This window comes from Triticum aestivum, chromosome 2B (genome assembly GCF_018294505.1).
Source record: "Triticum aestivum cultivar Chinese Spring chromosome 2B, IWGSC CS RefSeq v2.1, whole genome shotgun sequence".
In the NCBI taxonomy this organism is placed as follows: domain Eukaryota; kingdom Viridiplantae; phylum Streptophyta; class Magnoliopsida; order Poales; family Poaceae; genus Triticum; species Triticum aestivum.
Genome location: NC_057798.1, coordinates 737,371,836 through 737,380,521, shown reverse-complemented (window position 1 = coordinate 737,380,521; position 8,686 = coordinate 737,371,836).

The following is an 8,686-nucleotide window of genomic DNA, read 5'->3' as shown; positions in this document are numbered from 1 at the left end:
AAAACTATCATAGAAAGTGCATTAAACACTAGGATCAATTTGATGCTTGATAATTGTTTTGAGATATAAAGGTAGTAATGTTAAGAGTCATGCTAGTGGGTAATTATGAAATTGAGAAATACTTGTGTTGAAGTTAGCAAGTCCCGTAGCATGCACGTATGATAAAAGTTGTGTGACAAATTTGTTGCATGAGGTACTCTTTTGATTGTCTTCCTTATGAGTGGCAGTCGGGGACGAGCGATCGTAGTAGTACTTTGCTTCGAGGGCTAAGTAAACTTTTGCAATAAGTATATGTGTTCTTTATGACTAATGTGAGTCCATGGATATACGCACACTCAACCTTCCACTTTGCTAGCCTCTATTATGCCGCGCAAATTTCACCGGTATTATGCACCCATTATTTACCTTCCTCAAAACAGCCACCATACCTACCTATTATGGCATTTCCATAGCCATTCCGAGATATATTGCCATGCAACTTTCCACCGTTCCGTTATTATGACACGCTCCATCATTGTCATATTGCTCTTTGCATGATCATGTAGTTGACAACGTATTTGTGGCAAGGCCACCTTCATAATTTTCATACATGTCACTCTTGATTCGTTGCATATCCCGGTACACCGCCGGAGGCACTCATATTAGAGTCATACTTTGTTTTAAGTGTTGATTTGTAATTCTTGAGTTGTAAATTAATAAAAGTGTGATGATCTTCATTATTAGAGCATTGTCCCAAGTGAGGAAAGGATGATGAAGACTATGATTCCCCCACAAGTTGGGATGAGACTTCGGACTTTATAAAAATAAAAGAGGCCAAAGAAGCCCATAAAAAAGCGACCAAAGAACCCACCTAATAAAAAATGAAATGAGAGAAAAAGAGAGAAGGGACAAGCTACTATCTCTTTTCCACACTTGTACTTCAAAATAGCACCATGATCTTCATGATATAGAGTCTCTTATGTTGTCACTTTCATATACTAGTGGGAATTTTTCATTATAGAACTTGGCTTGTATATTCCAATGATGGGCTTCCTCAAAATGCCCTAGGTCTTCGTGAGCAAGCAAGTTGGATGCACATCCACTTAGTTTCTTTTGTTGAGATTTCATACATTTATAGCTCTAGTGCATCCGTTGCATGGCAATCCCTACTCACTCACATTGATATCTATTGATGGGCATCTCCATAGCCCGTTGATACACCTAGTTGATGTGAGACTATCTTCTTCTTTTTTTGTCCTCACAACCACCACCATATACCACCACAGTGCTATGTCCATGGCTTACGCTCATGTATTGCGTAAGAGTTGAAAAAAGTTGAAGCGCGTTCAAAAGTATGAACCAATTGCTTGGCTCGTCATCGGGGTTGTGCATGTTGGGAGTATTTTGTGTAATGAAAATGAAGCATGGCCTAACTATATGATTTTGTAGGGATAAGCTTTCTTTGGCTATGCTATTTTGATAGGACATGATTATTTATTAGTATGCTTTGAGTATTATTATTTTTATGTTTATAAGCTTTTTTCATGAATCATTTGGATCTGAACAATCATGTCAATATAAAGAAAATTAAATTGAGAATTATGCTAGGTAGCATTCCACATCAAAAATTCTGTTTTTATCATTTACCTACTCAAGGACGAGCAGGAATTAAGCTTGGGGATGCTTGATACGTCTCCAACGTATCTATAATTTTTGATTGTTCTGTGCTATTATATTACTTGTTTTGGATGTTTATGGGCTTTATTTTACACTTTTATATCATTTTTGGGACTAACCTACTAACTGGAGGCCCAGCCCGTATTGCTGTTTTTTGCCTATTTCAGTATTTCGATGAAAAGGAATATCAAACGGAGTCCAAATGGAATGAAACCTTCGGGAGCGATCTTTTTGGAACAAACGCAATCCAGAGGACTTGGAGTGCAAGTCAAGAAGCAATCGAGGAGGCCATGAGGGTGGAGGGCCCCCCCCCCTGCTGGGTGCGCCCCCTATCTTGTGGGCCCCTCGGGCATCCACCGACGTACTTCTTCCTACTATATATACCTACGTGCCCCGAAAACATCAGGGGCGACCATGAAAAACTATTTCCACCACCGTAACCTTCTGTATCCGCGAGATCCCATCTTGGAGCCTTCGCCGGCGCTCCGCTGGAGGGGGAATCGACCATGGAGGGCTTCTACATCAACACCATAGCCTCTCTGATGAGTTGTGAGTAGTTTACCACAGACCTTCGGGTCCATAGTTATTAGCTAGATGGCTTCTTCTCTCTCTTTGGATCTCAATACCATGTTCTCCTTGATCTTCTTGGAGATCTATTCGATGTAACTCTTTTTGCGGTGTGTTTGTCGAGATCCGATGAATTGTGGGTTTATGATCAAGTTTATCCATGAGAAATATTTGAATCTCCTCTGAATTCTTTTATGTGTGATTAAGTTATCTTTGCAAGTCTCTTCGAATTATCAGTTTGGTTTGGCTTACTAGATTGATCTTTCTTGCAATGGGAGAAGTGCTTAGCTTTGGGTTCAATCTTTCGGTGTCCTTTCCCAGTGACAGCATGGGCAGCAAGGCACATATTGTATTGTTGCCATCGAGGATAAAAATATGGGGTTTATATCATATTGCATGAGTTTATCCCTCTACATCATGTCATCTTTCTTAATGTGTTAGTCTGTTCTTCATGAACTTAATACTCTAGATGCATGCTGGATAGCGGTCGATGTGTGGAGTAATAGTAGTAGATGCAGTCAGGAGTCGGTCTACTTGTCATGGACGTGATGCCTATATACATGATCATGCCTAGATAATCTCATAATTATTCACTTTCTTATCAATTGCTCGACAGTAATTTCTTCACCCACCGTAATAATTATGCTATCTTGAGAGAAGCCACTAGTGAAACCTATGACCCCCAGGTCTATCTCTTATCATATAAGTTTGTTATTTACTTTTATTTGCATCTTTACTTTTCCAATCTATATTATAAAATACCAAAAATATATTTATCTTATCATGTTATCTCTATCAGATCTCACTTTCGCAAGTGGCCGTGAAGGGATTGACAACCCCTTTGTTTGTGTAGGTGCGTGGGACTTATGAGCTTATGAGGATTCTCCTACCAGATTGATACCTTGGTTCTCAAAAACTGAGGGAAATACTTACGGTACTATTGCTGCATCACCCTTTCCTCTTCAAGGAAAACCAACGCAAGCTCAAGACGTAGCAACGCGCTGGTCAACTAGAGGCTCACAAGGGACATGTTGTGGTCTATGTATTCACACATGTATTACGGTTTCCGGACAATACAATTATAGCATGAACAATAGACAATTATCATGAACAAGGAAATACAATAATAATCATTTTATTATTGCCTCTACGGCATATTTCCAACACTTGACCGCTGTCCAGTGCTCCACTCCGGGATTACTTTGGTACCTCCCTGCTATGCTTATAGCAAGACATACATCAGGTCTCGTACATAACATTGCATACATGATAGAACCTATGGCTGAAGCATAGGGAATGACTTTCATTTTCTCTCTATGTTCTGCAGTGGTCGGGCATTGAGTTTGACTCAACTTCACACCTTGTAACACAGGCAAGAATCCTTTCTTTGACTGGTCCATTTTGAACTTCCTCAAATTATCAAGGTATGTGCTTTGTGAAAGTCCAATTAAGCGTATTGATCTATCTCTATAGATCTTGATGCCCAATATGTAAGCAACTTCACCGAGGTCTTTCATGGAAAGACTCTTATTTAGGTATCCCTTTATGTTGTCCAGAAATTCTATATCTGTTCCAATCAGCAATATGTCATCCACATATAATATCAGAAATGCTACAGAGCTCCCACTCACTTTCTTGTAAATACAGGCTTCTCCAAAAATCTGTATAAAACCATATCAAAGCGTTTATTCCAACTCCGAGAGGCTTGCACCAGTCCATAAATGGATCGCTGGACCTTTCACACTTTGTTAGCACCCTTTCGATAGACAAAACCTTTTGGTTGAATCATATACAACTCTTCTTCCAGAAATCCATTCAGGAATGCAGTTTTGACATCCATTTGCCAAATTTCATAATCATAAAATGCAGCAATTGCTAACATGATTCGGACATACTTAAGCATCACGGCGAGTGAGAAAGTCTCATCATAGTCAACTCCTTGAACTTGTCAAAAACCTTTTGCAACAAGTCGAGCTTTGTAAACAGTAACATTCCCGTCTGTGTCGGTCTTCTTCTTAAAGATCCACTTATTTTCTATAGCTTGCCGATCATTGGGCAAGTCCACTAAAGTCCACACTTTGTTCTCATACATGGATCCCATCTCAGATTTCATGGCCTCAAGCCATTTCGCGGAATCTAGGCTCATCATCGCTTCCTCATAGTTCATAGGTTCATCATGGTCTAGTAACATGACTTCCAGAACAGGATTACCGTACCACTCTAGTGCGGATCTTACTCTGGAAGACCTACGAGGTTCGGTAGTAATTTGATCTGAAGTTTCATGATCATCATCATTAACTTCCTCACTAATTGGTGTAGGAATCACTGGAACTGATTTATGTGATGAACTACTTTCCAATAAGGAGAAGGCACAATTACCTCATCAAGTTCTACTTTCCTCCCACTCACTTCTTTCGAGAGAAACTCCTTCTCTAAAAAGGATCCATTCTTAGCAACAAAGATTTTTCCTTCGGATCTGTGATAGAGGGTGTACCCAACAGTTTCCTTTGGGTATCCTATGAAGACGCACTTCTCTGATTTGGGTTCAAGCTTATCAGGTTGAAGCTTTTTCACATAAGTGTCGCAGCCCCAAACTTTAAGTAATGACAACTTTGGTTTCTTGCCAAACCACAGTTCATAAGGCGTCGTCTCAACGGATTTTGATGGTGCCCTATTGAAATTGAATGCAGTCGTCTCTAAAGCCTAACCCCAAAATGATAGCGGTAAATTAGTAAGAGATATCATAGATTGCACCATATCCAATAAAGTACGGTTACGACGTTCGGACACACCATTACGCTGTGGTGTTCCAGGTGGCGTCAGTTGTGAAACTATCCCATGTTGTTTCAAATGAAGGCCAAACTCGTAACTCAGATATTCTCTTCCACAATCAGATTGTAGAAACTTTATTTTCTTGTTACGATGATTTTCCACTCCACTCTGAAATTCTTTGAACTTTTCAAATATTTCAAACTTATGTTTCATCAAGTAGATATAACCATATCTCCTCAAATCATCTGTGAAGGTAAGAAAATAACGATACCCACCACGAGCCTCAACACTCATTAGACCGCATACATCAGTATGTATTATTTCCAATAAGTTAGTAGCTCGTTCCATTGTTCCGGAGAACGGAGTTTTAGTCACCTTGCCTATAAGGCACGGTTTGCAAGCACCAAGTGATTCATAATCAAGTGATTCCAAAAGCCCATCAGCATGGAATTTCTTCATACGCTTTACACCAATATGACCCAAACGGCAGTGCCACAAATAAGTTGCACTATCATTATTGAACTTATATCTTTTGGCTTCAATACTATGAATATGTCTATAACTACTATCGAGATTCAACAAAAATAGACCACTCATCAAGGTGCATGACCATAAAAGATATTACTCATATAAATAGAACAACCATTATTCTCTGATTTAAATAAATAATTGTCTCGCATCAAACAAGATCCAGATATAATATTCATGCTCAACGCTGGCACCAAGTAACAATTATTCAGGTTTGAAACTAACCCCGAAGGTAGATGTAGAGGTAGCGTGCCGTCCGCGATCACATCGACTTTGGAACCATTTCCCACGCGCATCATCACCTCGTCCTTAGCCAATCTTCGCTTAATCCGTAGCCCCTGCTTCGAGTCGCAAATATGAGCAACAGAACCAGTATCAAATACCCAGGCGCTACTGCGAGCATTAGTTAAGTACACATGAATAACATGTATATCAAATATACCTTTCACTTTGCCATCCTTCTTATCCGCCAAATACTTGGGGCAGTTCCGCTTCCAGTGACCATTCTCTTTGCAGTAGAAGCACTCAGTTTCAGGTTTAGGTCCAGATTTGGGTTTCTTCTCTTGAGCAGCAACCTTTTTGCCGTTGTTCTTGAAGTTCACCTTCTTACCTTTGCCCTTTTTCTTGAAACTAGTGGTCTTGTTGACCATCAACACTTGATGCTCCTTTTTGATTTCTACCTCTGTGGCCTTTAGCATCGCAAAGAGCTCGGGGGTTGTCTTATCCATCCCTTGCATATTATAGTTCATCATGAAGCCTTTATAGCATGGTGGCAGTGATTGAAGAACTCTGTCAATGACACTATCATCAGGAAGATTAACTCCCAGTTGAGTCAAGTGGTTGTGGTACCCAGACATTCTGAGTATATGTTCACCGACAGAACTATTCTCCTCCATTTTACAGCTGTAGAACTTATTGGAGACTTCATATCTCTCAATCCGGGCATTTGCTTGAAATATTAACTTCAACTCCTGGAACATCTCATATGCTCCATGACGTTCAAAACATCGTTGAAGTCCCAGTTCTAAGCCGTAAAGCATGGCACACTGAACTATCGAGTAGTCATCAGCTTTGCTCTGCCAGACGTTCTTAACATCATCAGTAGCATCTACAGCAAGCCTGGCACCCAACGGTGCTTCCAAGACGTAATTCTTCTGTGCAGCAATGAGGATAATCCTCAAGTTACGGACCCAGTTCGTGTAGTTGCTACCATCATCTTTCAACTTAGCTTTCTCTAGGAATGCATTAAAATTCAAAGGAACGGTAGCACGGGCCATTGATCAACAACAACATAGACGTGCAAAATACTATTAGGTACTAAGTTCATGATAAATTAAAGTTCAATTAATCGTATTACTTAAGAACTCCCACTTACATAGGCATCCCTCTAATCATCTAAGTGATCACATGATCCAAATCAACTAAACCATGTCCGATCATCACGTGAGATGGAGTAGTTTTCAATGGTGAACATCACTATGTGATCATATCTACTATATGATTCACGCTCGACCTTTCGGTCTCAGTGTTCCGAGGCCATATCTGCATATGCTAGGCTCGTCAAGTTTGACCAATGTATTATGCGTGTGCAAAACTAGCTTGCACTCGTTGTATGTGAACGTAGAGCTTATCACACCCGATCATCACGTGGTGTCTCGGCACGACGAACTGCAGCTATTGGGGAACGCATTAATTTCAAAAAGTTTCCTACGATCATGCAAGATCTATCTAGGTGATGCATAGCAACGTGGGGAGAGTGTATCCACGTACCCTCGTAGACCAAAAGCGGAAGCGTTTAGTTAACGCAGTTGATGTAGTCGAACGTCTTCGCGATCCAACCGATCAAGTACCGAACGCACGACACCTCCGTGATCTGCACACGTTCAGCTGGGTGGCGTCCCTCAAACTCTAGATCCAACAGAGGCCAAGGGAGAGTTCCGTCAGCACGACGGCATGGCGACGGTGATGATGAAGTTATGGCGCAGGGCTTCGCCTAAGCACTATGATGATATGACCGAGGTGGAAAACTGTGGAGGGAGGCACCACACATGACTAAAGATCAACTTGTGTGTCTTTGGGATGCCCCCTGCCCCCATATATAAAGGAGGGAGGGAGAGAGGTCGGTCCCCTAGGGGCGCGCCAAGTGTATGGAGTCCTACTAGGACTTCCAAGTCCAAGTAGGAATCCTTTTCCTTTTAGGAGTAGGAGAGAAGGAAGGAGAGAGGGAGTAGGAAAGGGCAAGGGGGCGCCGCCCCCTTCCCCTAGTCCAATTCGGTCACATGGGGGGGCGCCACATCCCCTTGGCATGCCTCCTCTATTTCCCGTATGGCCCACTAAGGCCCATTACTTCTCCCGGTGAATTCCCGTAACTCCCCGGTACTCCGAAAAATACCCGAATCACTCAAAACCTTTCCGATGTCCGAATATAGCCTTCCAATATATCGATCTTTACATCTCGACCATTTCAAGACTCCCCGTCAAGTATGTGATCTCATCCGGGACTCCGAACAAACTTCGGTCATCAAAACACATAACTCATAATACAAATCATCATCGAATGTTAAGCGTGCGGACCCTACGGGTTCAAGAACTATGTAGACATGATCGAGTCACATCTCCGATCAATAACCAATAGCAGAACCTGGATGCTCATATTGGCTCCTACATATTCTACGAATATCTTTATCGGTCCAACCGCATAACAACATAGTTTCTTTTGTCATCGGTATGTTACTTGCCCGACATTCGATCGTCGGTATCATCATACCTAGTTCAATCTCGTTACCGGCAAGTCTCTTTACTCGTTCCGTAATACTTCATACCGCAACTAACTCATTAGTCATAATGCTTGCAAGGCTTATAATGATGAGTATTATCGAGAGGGCCCAAAGACACCTCTCCGAAACACGGAGTGACAAATCCTAATCTCGATCTATTCCAACCCAACAAACACCTTCGGAGACACCTTTAGAGCATCTTTATAATCACCCATTTACGTTGTGACGTTTGATAGCACACAAGGTGTTCCTCCGGTATTCGGGAGTTGCATAATCTCATAGTCTAACGAACATGTATAAGTCATGAAGAAAGTAGTAGCAATGAAATTGAAACTATCATAATGCTAAGCTAACGGATGGGTCATGTCTATCACATCAATCTCCTA